Source organism: Apium graveolens, chromosome 7 (assembly GCF_009905375.1).
Source record: "Apium graveolens cultivar Ventura chromosome 7, ASM990537v1, whole genome shotgun sequence".
Classification (NCBI taxonomy): Eukaryota; Viridiplantae; Streptophyta; class Magnoliopsida; order Apiales; family Apiaceae; genus Apium; species Apium graveolens.
Window position 1 is genome coordinate 13,298,670 of NC_133653.1, and position 8,603 is coordinate 13,307,272.

The following is an 8,603-nucleotide window of genomic DNA, read 5'->3' on the forward strand; positions in this document are numbered from 1 at the left end:
TCAAGGGTACAGCTGATCTAGGATTGTGGTATCCTAGAGAATCAGATTTTAAGCTAATAGGTTACTTAGATACAGATTTTGCACGATGCAAAATAGACAGGAAAAGCACTAGTGGAAGCTTCCAATTTCTTAGAGGCGGATTGGTTTTTTGGTTTAGCAAGAAACAAAAATAAATTTCCACATTAACTGCATAAGCAGAATATATTGCTGCAGGAAGCTGTTGTGCACAGATTCTTTGGATGAAGAATCAGTTACTGGACTATGGGTTAGAATTTTCTAAAATACCCATTTACTGTGATAATTAAAGTGATATTGCAATGACAGGTAATCCAGTTCAACACTCAATGACAAAGCACATCAGCATTAGGTACCATTTCATAAGGGAACATGTGATGGAAGGTACAGTGGAATTGCATTTTGTCCCAACAGATCAACAACTAGCAGATATCTTTACAAAACCACTATATGAAGTTACTTTTACAAGACTGGTAAATGAACTTGGAATGGTTTCAGGTTCTTTCTTAAAATCTGTTTAGTTTATGTTCTCATGCATCAGACTTTATGATCAATATTTACAGATTGTCTTATCTCCATGTAATCTGATTAAATTGTAATATTTTAAATACTGATTGTTATCTGATGTGATTCTATATAGTCTGATAGTGTTTTGAATGTTCTGTGACTATTCACTCCAATGAGGATTATTTGTTAGATGCTGACTTAGTAGTCTTTAACAAACTACATATCCCATGTTTGAATTAGTTGTGATCCCTAATATATAGGTAGCATCGCCTAAATCTTTCATTGAGAAACTCCTTCCCAACCTAGTCTTAACAGCTTGTAGAGAAGGTATGTCATTTCCTATTAATAATATGCCATCCACATATAATACTAGGAATGCCACATGGCTCTCACTAACCTTTTGTAAACACACGCCTCATCTTCATTCTGCACAAACCCAAACTCTTTGACCATTTCATCAAAAATGAATGTTCCATCTCCTTGAGGCTTGCTTTAACCCATATATGGATCGACTTAACTTACAGACCATTCTTGGAAATCTAGGATCGACAAAACCACAGGTTGTGTCACGTACACATCCTCTTTTAAGCTTCATTTAAGAAAGCGATTTTAACATAGTCATAGTAAGCTTCTATTACAAGAAATATCTTGATGGATTTGACCATTGCACCGGTGTAAAAGTTAATCATAGTCAATACCATGAATTTGTTTGAAACATTTCACCACCAGTCGTGCTTTATTGGTCTGTACATTACCATCCATGTCAGTTTTTCTTCTTGAAAATCCATTTGCACTTTATGGGTTTAACCCCTTCAGGAGCATCAACCAAAGTCCATACTTGGTTCTCATACATGGAATCCATCTCAGATTTCATGGCCTCCAGCCATCTCTTAGATTATGGACTATTCATAGCATCTTGGTAGGTGAGAGGCTCATCATCCATAAGAATCAGATTGCCACTTTGAGTTAAAAGAAATCCATAATATCTCTCAGGTTCATGAAGAATTCTACTAGATCAATGAATAACCTGTGCTTCCTTAGCTATATTGTTCTCAACATTTTCAGACACAGTGTGTTCTTATTCCTTCTCTGGTTCAATGTCATTCCATGGTTCTCGATCCTCATCGAGATCTATCGTCCTCCCACTATGTTTCTTAGAAAGTCATTCTCTCTCAAAAATACAACAGTTCGCGTAACAAACACTTTGTTCTCGGAAGGATTATAAAAGTAATACCCTTTCATTTTGTTAGGATATCCCATAAAATTACATTCATCTACTTTGGTCATAGCTTGTCAGAGGTCAAACATTTCACAAATACTTCACATCCCCGTATTTTCATAAATGACATGCTATGACGTTTCTCAGTCCATATCTCATTGGTGTAGTTTGAACCATTTTTGTAGGAACATGGTTAAGTGTATGTACAATCATTTCTAGGGCAAAACCCCAGAAACTAATTGGAAGATCCTCTTGAGTCGTCACCATAAATCATACCATGTCCAATAAGGTACTATTTCTACTCTTAGAAACCCCTTTCTTACTTCATCTTAATATTCGTTGATCTTTTCAAGAGATTCGGATTTTTTATTCAAAAGATACATATATCTATATCTACTGAAATTATCAGTAATTGTTGGGAAGTAAATTCTATCCCTCGCCATCATACGTATATGACTACATACATCACTATGTATAAGTACTAATCATTTGGTGGCCCTTTCACCATCTTAAGTAAAAGGGGCTTTTATCATTTTACCAAATAAATAAATATTTGTATCTTTGTATGATATATAATTAAACTTATCCAAGAATCCATCCTGATGTAACTTGGAAATACGTCTCTTAAATATGGTCTAAACGACAATGCCAAAGATATTGTTTCATTTGAGTCATTTTAGAACATGTAAATTGTTAACTAATTATGCTACACTATAGGTCCTATCAATGAAATAAAATAAACAACAATTTTTATTTAATTAAAATGAAAAATCTTTCTTGTCTATACAAGAAACTAAGAAAATGTCTCTTCTAATAGCAGACACGTAATAACAATTATCAAGTTCTAAATTTGTCTTCTAGGCTAAAATAAGTAACAAGTTTCTCCAACCAGAGCAACAACTTTTGCTTAAATTCTAACTCAGTACTTGAAGCTTGACCCTTACTGGTCTACTTCAGATCCTCCAAAAAAGCATGGCAGTTCTATTCCATAACTTACTTTTTCCACAAAAGCGAGATTCGCCTTCACTAGCAACAACTCATTTAGGCCTCCAAACCTATTAGGGATTGAAATTTAATTTCAGGACATAATTAGATTAAATATTCTTCTTACCTCACAATTTTTCTTTCCCTTTCGCATTCATATATTCACAATCAATATGGGATTAGTCCATTCTTATCTTGTTGCTTACAGCAGTCCTCAACATGCTTCACAACTCAAAGGTGTTATATCTATCTCATTTATTCATAACAAATTATGAATAGTTATTGTTCGAAAAATGCATGATCAAATCAATATGAGTCTCTAGACCAATCTTGAAACACAAAATATCAAGGTACTCATTATACCCTATCATTTTTAGATGTTGTCCAACCTTATCTTACTCTCCCTACTTTTTAACTTTATAGTGCCCAATTGATATAACATATTTCTTGACGAGCATATCCCTTAAACATATCCTTTGAAGGTACTCAATCATCTCATAAGCATCCATATGCTCATGTTGCTTTTTAAGCTTAGCACTCATAGTTACAAGCAAGAGACATGAAACATCAGGTACATCATTAAATTGCTTCTAATAAGAGTTTTATTCAACACATGTTGATTATCAACTAGAGTTGTAAGGGATTGAATGACATCTTTGTGCCTAAGGACGATCCTCAAGCTCTTATGTTAATTTTGAAAATTAGTTCCTTTCAGCTTGTCCTTCTCCAGGAATGATTGCATAGAGAAGTTTTTGTGTTAATTGTCAATTCGATAATACTTAAAGTGCATAAATTAATCTAGATTGTGGATCTATTAATAATTATGTTTAAGTGATTATGGTATATCACAATGTACCTCCCAATATTTTTATCAAATTAATAGCCATAACTATTAATTCAAAAATAATTTCTCATAAGTCTTTCTAGTGAGCCAAGATCCATATTTCATCATACCAAAGGTCAACTTTGGCTTTACTCCCAAAATATGATTATTTAGGTAGACAACATTTATCAAATTATGTAACGCCCCCAAATCTACCTTACCTGGATTTAGGTCGTTACGGTATCATTCTCTACACCTGCACAATTTATTCCATACATATACTATATTTTATTAAGGGATGGGATTCCATTCCCCACAAGTCTCAAGATCTTTCATTACACTAACTTATTATTACATACCGAGAGTACGAGTCTTACAAATTTGTTTATGTGGGTGACTAAGTCAACCCGATAATTAAACTAGATACTGACTACTCCGAGTTACACCTTGCGGGTGCCTTCCCTTTTCGAGCCTTGGCTAACTGCTCGTCATTACCTTCCTCACACTTTATTGTTTAAGAACAATAATATACACAAGAGTGAGCATAATATGCTCAGCAAGTGTATCCAGTTCAACAATAAAATTAGAAATTAATCAAAACTATTCAATACAAAGTAATAGGGGATGAGTGCAAAATATCAACAGCATACATATAAATCATTTATCAGATTTACTCACACAACAATAGAATTCTCGAATTTGCACTGCTCAACTATTTATTTTCCACCTCAGTGCCATAACAAAGCGATCAACTATCGCCAAGCACCTTCACCCGCGAACTTACACTTGCCCGATCACGGCTCGTAGTACAGCTCGCATACATACATTAATATGGCCGACCTAAAAGGGGTTGACGTCTCAACCCTCGGCTATATTTGAGCTGATAAAATATATTTATCCAAATAACCGCTTCGTCTCTGTCTTGACGGTTGTGCGAGTTATTTTCAACTTCCGCGGGTTAAACCGCGTTGACCAGTTAGGAGGAACTCATCCCACAATAATCTCACACATTTGAATTATTTTAGAGAAAAACAGAAGATATGTTTCATAACAATAATAGTCCAGACCTGAACAATAGGTCGGCTCTTTATAATGGAATCGAATAGAATTTACCGGTACGAACTATATACCCGATAATTGGCGAAAGAGATGATTACCTCGAATAATTGAGGGAAATCAATTCCAAGGAAAAATTTCAATAACGCTGTTTTAATATACCAACGAGATGATTTTTAAATATCATGCTATATAGAGATAATTAGTTTGAATATAATTATTTATATAATATTATAATGAAATCATAGTCATGAAAAACCTTTAATTAACATAATACATACACCAATATATATATTTAGTATCAAAATATCATATATACTTTAAGTTGATCCGAATAATAGATGTAACTCGATGAGCAAAAATGTTCACACAACGATCGTAGTCGAAGTAATTAGGTGTATTTAACAACTTTATCCAGTAATAATAATAATAGTTTAATAATAATAAATATAATTGTAAGAAGACCATTAATAAAATAATTTTCACCAGTGGTTGCTATTTAAATTTTTAATTCCAATATATATTGAAGCTTGAAATCCATTGTTGAGTATAACTATATATAATATAAATAAATTTTTAAAACAATGACAATGTTTCAAACTAGATGTTATGGATTAAAAACTAATATATATAATTGCTGTATTTAATACTAAGGTTCGTGAGCTTCGAGGCTCGATTTGACTGCTCTTGTGTTTCGTGACTCAATCTGCCTTAACAAGATGCCTACGTACCTTGCTGATTGCCAAGGATCAAGTCAAAAAACGTAGTTCTGATTGGTGGGGGTGAGACCCCTTATATAGATGTGGGAGTCCTTGAATTGGACTTGGTATAGGAGACTTGGTGGACAAGCCTCTGAATTAGGATAGACTTAGGAGTCCTAGGAAGTAGGAAGCTGATTCCTTATCCTTTTAGGTCCCCTTGAGGCTAATCTATAAGGATTTATATCCTTATCGGGACTCTTCTCAATAGCTGATTTTTCCCTTATTAATTAATTATGAAATTAATTAATAATCAGGGCTTTTGGGCCTTTTTTATTCCACCAGGCCTGATCTGGTCCATCAGGCTTAATCTTTCTGGTCTGAATATTATACATCTTATTATTGGGCTTAGCAGCCCACAGCTTGTACAATTAATGCAGTATTTAATTATACAATCATAATTTATTTATCCCTATCATTTGCCCCCCAACTTTTGGGAAACATTGAATAGGTTTCGCAGAAGTTAAGTCTATTTGTTCCCTTACAGGGTTTCGTTTTTTCGTAAAGTGTGGAGCGACCTACACGTTTACAACGAATTTTTCCTTTTAGGAATTATTTTGATTTCCGGGAATTTTTCCCTTATTTCCGGGATTTTTCCCTAATTTCTGGAATTTTCCCTAATTTTTCTGGGATTTTCCCTAATTTTTCTGGGATTTTTCCTTAATTTCTGGATTTTTCCCTTAATTTATGGGATTTTCCCTAATTTTCTGGATTTTCCCTTAATTTCTGGGATTTATCCTAATTTTTCTGGATTTTTCCCTTAATTTCTGGGATTTATCCTAATTTTTCTGGATTTTTCCCTTAATTTCTGGGATTTATCCTAATTTTTCTGGATTTTTCCCTTAATTTCTGGGATTTATCCTAATTTTCTGGATTTTTCCCTTAATTTCTGGGATTTATCCTAATTTTTATGGATTTTTCCCTTAATTTCTGGGATTTATCCTAATTTTTCTGGATTTTTCCCTTAATTTCTGGAATTTATCCTAATTTTTCTGGATTTTTCCCTTAATTTCTGGGATTTATCCTAATTTTCTGGATTTTTCCCTTAATTTCTGGGATTTATCCTAATTTTTCTGGATTTTTCTTCCTTTTCTTTTTTTTTTTTTATATAATTTTCGACCAGGAATCCATTCGACCAGGATCCTGGTCGAATTAACCCCCATATTGCCCTGGTCGACAGCTTTTCGAGCAGGAGTGTTTCGAGCAGAAGTCCTGGTCGAATTTCGGCCAGGATTTTTTCCCTTAATTTTTTTTTTTTTTTTTTTTTATGCAGATTTCGACCAGGAATCCATTCGGCCAGGATCCTGGTCGAATTAACCTTCAGTATGCCCTGGTCGACTGAATTTCGAGCAGGTTCTATTCGATCAGGAATCCTGGTCGAATTTCGGCCAGGATTTTCACCCCTTCCTTTTTTCTTTTTTTTTTTTTTTTACAGTTTTTGAGCAGAAAATTTTCGAGTAGGAAATTTCAATTTCGGTCAGGATTTTCGGTCAGGAGTCCTAGTTTTGACCGAATTAAATTCCCTTGGTTGCCCAGGTTGATAGAAATTCGGGCAGGATCCATTCGACCAGGATTTGGCCTTGCTTTCTGGTCGACAATCTTCTCTGGGTTAAGAAAAGAGGATCAGGATTTCTATATAATTCTTGGTCGAATAGGTTTAAATTCTGGTCGAAATAACCATTTTCTTTAGCCCTTGTCGACAGAATTTCGACCTCAACTCTTTGGATTAGGAATGTATCTGGGTTTATCTGGGTTTTGCATTTGGGCCCTAATTCTTTAATTAACTGGGCTTCTTTGGGCCTGGGCTAGTTCATGTCTTTCCAATCTGGGCCTTTTTCTGAATCTGGGCTTCTTGTACCCACAGGCCCAATAATTCTGGGGCTGGTCTAAAAAAAATTTTAGAACCTTCTGGAATTTTCGAGGTTTTTATGGAATTTCCAAATGTTTCTGGATTTTTCTAGAAAGTTTCCCTTAATTCTTTCAATTCCTTGTAGAACATTCCAGAATATTCCTTACTTTGGGCCAAAATGGGCTTTTTAAGGCCCATTATCCACTTATTTCTCCTATATATAGGTGGGATGAGAGTGTGCTTCTTCACACCTCTCATTTCATTTCTCTTCATCTCAAACTTTCTAATCTTCTCCTCTCTCAAATCCACTCCTTCCTCCTCCCAAGTCTTTTCCAGTCTTTACTAGATGGCTGACAAGAGTTCCGAGAGGGCGGCCAAGATAGCCTCGGCTTCAAAACGAGGTAAGGATATCGAGATCCGCTCTTCATATATGTCTTTAATTGATATGATTAATACTAGGGGGGATGAATATCCTTCCACTGCACATCTCGACTCCTTTAATCACTGTAATACTTGGCATAACATAGATTTCAATAAACTAAATGCTCGTTATAACGTCCCTCCCCTCTTTAGACTAGTTCCAGTCTCTGGTGGTGACCGTACTTGCCACTGGAGGCCCGATACTCTCTTCATCTACACCGACGCCCTTAATGCTGGGCTTAGGTTCCCTTTCCATCCTTTTATCCCTCATCTTTTGGCTGACTTACAAATCAACCCGTGTCAGCTTCCTCCAAACGCCTGGAGGAATATTCTATGTTTTATGGTTTGTTGTCTTAGGGAGGGCTTTCCTCTTTCTGTAGCCGTTTTTAGGAAAGTCTTTCAATGTTACAATAGTTCTTCCAATATTTGTGGCTGGGTTTATGTCAAACAAAGGCCCAAAAGCAAACATATCTTTAATAGCGCCTCTATTCCTGATAATAATCCAAATTGGAGGAATAGTTTCGTTGGGTTACGTTGGGAGAATGGCGACTGGGGCACGCTCTTTCGATCTTCCTTCGGGAAGGTCAGTGATGGTAGCCTCAAATCCATTCACTTAATTCCTGAAGAAACTATCATTTACAATGGGCTCACTCAGGATGATGGCACCACCACCAGCTGGACTCTTTTAGAAGAGTTTTCCCTGATTCATGTGGGACTATCCTCTGTTTCTCAACAGGGTATTTCTCTTCCCTTCTCAATTTTTCTTTATTTCACGCATTATTAACATCACTTATTTTGTCTTTTGCTTTGTTTCAGCTGCTAAGGAGATTAACGAGGACAATGTCCCCTTGGTCGAGGAAACAGCTAGGATGAAGAAAGCTCGGTTAGCAGGCCTAGACACCCGAGAAAAGGCGACAGAGCCTATCTTCTTGAGAAAGCACAAGGAGCCTATGGGGGAGGCTTCAACTGAAG